This window comes from Mastigoproctus giganteus, chromosome 9, assembly GCF_048544385.1.
Source record: "Mastigoproctus giganteus isolate SK-2022 chromosome 9, ASM4854438v1, whole genome shotgun sequence".
Taxonomy (NCBI): domain Eukaryota; kingdom Metazoa; phylum Arthropoda; class Arachnida; order Uropygi; family Thelyphonidae; genus Mastigoproctus; species Mastigoproctus giganteus.
In genome coordinates, this window is record NC_143583.1 from 68,496,722 (window position 1) to 68,501,138 (window position 4,417).

The following is a 4,417-nucleotide window of genomic DNA, read 5'->3' on the forward strand; positions in this document are numbered from 1 at the left end:
CCCTTAACACCAAAGTACCACAGAGCTCGACAAAACTTGTGCCATGAACGTATGACTTGGAGCCGTGACAGATGGGATACAGTTTTGCTCTCTGATGAGTCCCGTTTTAGTCTACAAACAGATTCTACACGTTAATTCATCTGGAGACAACGAGAAAAGTGGTACCATCCCTCAAACTTCAGAGAAAGGGACACTTACAGTGGAGGCGGTGTTCTCGTGTGGAGAGGAATGATGATCAACGGCCGCACCTTCTTCGTGTTTTTGATAGGGGTTCCGTAAGTGCGCAGAGGTACCGAGAACAGATCCTCGAACTCTATGTGTGGCGACTTTTTAGAGGCGAGGTTGGCCCAGATTTTCTTTTGTTGCACCAGAACACAACTGCACATCGAGCCCAAGTGGTGGCGGAATATGTTAAAACTGAAGATATCCAACGACTGCAGTGGCCTGCACAATGAGCAGACTTAAATCCGATCAAACATAAAACCGTCTATGTATAAGAAAAAAGATAAATAAAACAGATAAAGAAAAATAAAAGATAAATAAGAAAAAAGATACAGATAAAACCGTCTATGTATAAGAAATTGCTCCTTACTCTGTTTTGTTAATCCAAATTTTGTATATATTTGATACTAGTATTGTTTTGTATCGATTCTCTGTTAATTATCAGCATTCTCACCATGTCTATGGTCTGCGTAACCTATGGGTGAGAAGTTTGTAAATAAATAAATAAGCGTGCGTAGGACGCCCTTGGGCGTCGCATTGCACCCCGACAGCCAACTCCTCGGTGAGCTAATTTCTGCGCTGGTGGAAGAATGGTATTAGTTGCCACAGGATCTTATAGAGACCCTTATATCGAGCATGATTCACCGCTGTCAGGCCTATTTAGTCGTTGGAGGAGGTCACATGCAGTACTGATGTCATGTGAACATATTTTTGAGCATCTTGTATCGACTTCTGTAGTGTGGCCTTTTTTGGCAATTCTTATACAACCCCTATAAATGTCCCTTATACATGTCCGAAGTTTCTCGCTGTCTCCTCATTTCATCGTTATTCTATGGTACTCTACCATTCCAAATTTGGTCCCACTTCATCACAAGCTGCACGAGTTACCCCGTGTTTTGTACGTGTTCAGACTAGTTTGTATTAGTCTATAGGTTTGAAACGCTCTGAAGTCCCGGATAGACTGTAATGGCTGTATTCTCCTGACGATGCTAGCAATAGTGGACTATCCTTACTAATTATACTCCATTTATATCGATACAGTTTCAAACTCCTCCCTTATATTTCTATAACCACTTCTGGCTACAGTTCTTCATGATTTTTGTCTTTGTGTTCGCGGTTCTAAAACTGTCCTTACAGCTCGTACATGTTTATTCTTAACCCCCTTCCACTAGCAACAATACTAATATGAAATATAAATTATTATAATATTTTTTTATTAATTTTACAATTTTTTACTGTTCGTTCAATTATTGGCACCTAATTCTTTAACATGCACCCTACTTGGGTGCTTAAATTTTTTTATGCGTTTCTTCTCACTCCTTATACTTCCTATTGTCCTAATATTTCTAACAGTTCTGAGAGTTTATGCAATGACCACCACCCCTAACTGACATTGTCATATTTTGTATGTCTGTAATATATATATCTTTACATTCATCTTCAACAGGTTTGTGCTGGAAGATGTAATTCCCATAGGCTCTTTGATCTTCGTGTCTCTTACTGTGCATTATTACTACTGACGCGATTGAAGATGCCTTTACGAATTCCTTCAGTCTCCAACGGATAAATGAAACCCAGACTTCTACAAATGACTGACAGGTGGCGAACCTACTGTACTTTCTTAATATATCAAAGTGCAGGCTATAAAATAATTGCAGATTACAAACTATTACTTGTCTCTTGTGTTTCAGAACATGGGAAACAAGCTCTAGTTAGAATCTGGTTACACACTTGTGTGAATTGATGGTGATGTCGAAATGAAAAAGGCCAACTTGAAGGTCATCTCCCCACGCAAAGTTAACGTAGTAGTGACCTATTTCTTGGGTTGGACCATTTTCACGTGTATTGCAAAACTAAGGTAAAGCATTCATTGACTACCCACCAACGTTATCATCAAACAGCTGTGTTTTGTTTTGCAAGTAAGTTTATGATTATGAGTACACGGAATGTGTGCATTAATTTAACAGCACGTGTACGTTTTTATTATAAAATACTGCCATATCAGTCTGTAAAATTCTCATTATTCATTGCTAATGTATGTCTGCAATTCTTCCTACTCGAAGATACGTCAGTTGACTTCTCGCAGTTCAGACAAAAAGTTCTAAAAAGCTTCTCTCTCTCTCGCTCTCTTCTAAAGAACTGAAATGTGATGCAATCTGTGGTGTATTTCTTCATCTCAGCCAACAACGAGTCTGTTTTCATGTAATTGTTTTGTTTTATGGATATTATTATTTTATTTGGATATTTCATTTTTAATTAATCATCTAAAGACACTGGTTCTAATTAATTAAATAAAAAATTTAGTTAACCAACTAAAGACAATAAAACGAAAAACCAATTAAAGACAATCGCTCAGCGGGTTCTTTTCATAAAAACATGAACACACAGTAAACTGATCACAAGAAGAAACAAAAAGAATGATGGAAAGAAAGACAGCAGATTGGAAACCACATACTAAATTATACAAAAAAAGTCTACTTGGATAAAAAACAATTCGAAGTGGTCACTCGTGTCATAAAAACAGTGAACTGATTACCCATCTTTCGTTCGTCTACATTTCAGACAAACTGTGTCAAAAAAATACTCTTAGATGGAATCAAAATATATTGCTGAGCAGAGCCATCATGGGTAGCACAGTTGGTATAATCACCTTCCTCCCACACTAGGTGGAAAAGGCTAGGGTTCAGGTCGCGTGAATGACACGACGAATTTTTATGGGCTCTTTTCACAACATGGCTGGGTTAATTTAAACTAATCAGCCTTTGCCTGAGACTAAGTAACTCGCCACAGCGCGGAAAAGCGCATAAAGGCTTATCTAGACGTGACTCGATCCAAGTCTTTTTCATGCAGAGTGAAGGGGGGTGACGATGAGTGTAACTACAGGCTAGAGCTCTGCGTGAAAAATAGCAAGCTTTATTCAACAATATGTTCCCAAGCAAAGTAGTCAAGTGGATTCAGATCTGGTGAGCAGGGAAGCCATTCTTCAGTGTTCGAGAAAGCTTCAAATTACCATGATCCCATTGCAGTGTATTTCGCTTGCCACATTAAACGGAACTAATTCTTCTTGTGAGATTCAATGTTCTTCTTGAATTGGTATTATATGGCCAAAGGTTGACTTTGTGTTCTTCATCGATGAAAAAATGGAATTGTAGTCATTTTTGCCCAGAGAATTATAAAAGTCGGTTTCTGCGAAAGTGTTTAAATTCGTGACTTTGAGATTGATTCAATTCGTAACCGTAACATTTGGAGAAGTATGTTCCATCATTTCTAAATTTGAAAAACTGCTCGGAATTATTTGGAAAGATTCCTTGATTGAAATGAAAAGGGATACCTTCATCACCGTCATTCGATCTTATATTTTTCAAACAGGCACAACAAGCGGTAATTGCCCACGAGTGGAAGAGTTTTACTGGTAGTTGAGAGATGTCTACGCCCTGATGTAAACCAGGGAGTGGCAAATCTGCGGTACCCGGGCCACTTGTGGCCTGCCTCTCGATTTGGGAAAAAATAACGTAAAATATTATACAATTGATTTTAAAAATTATAAATGAAGATAAATACATACAGCTTAACCCTTTCGTGATTGAGCACTTATGTGTGCACTTTTTTTTTTCTGTTATATGTGTATTCTTATACACATATGAAAAAAAAAAAAGTGTCCTTTTATGCACGAATATAACATATGGTCAACTTTTGTCAAGAATAGAAATATCCAAGTAGGTGTCATGTTGTTATCTGTGTTTTCAAGTGATTGTAGACGCAGTTTATAACAGATGGCAGTAAGAACAATGATGGTAAAATAGAGGTAATAGATGGCTTCGAAAATTCTTACAAAAGCTGGAGCAGTTTAGGTTCAATTGTCCTATTTTTGCTTAGAAAAGACGAAATTGAATTCCCTGGATTTCTTCTCTGTGGATTTAAAGAATATTACTGCATCTGTTTTACAGCAATTGTCCTTAATGATTGCCCCATTAAAACAATTACATTATAAAAGGAGAAATATGTGAAAATTATTTTATTTCATTTTATCTTCTTAGCTAGCATGAAATTCATTTACATAGCTAGAAAAATATATTATGTATCGCGTGGATTACAAATTTGAGAGTGAATCAGCTGTAGAGTTTTTTTTTTTTTTTTTTTTCGTTTTTCCAAATTACTGGATATTTTTCAAAAAATGTTGATCACCCCTGGTTTT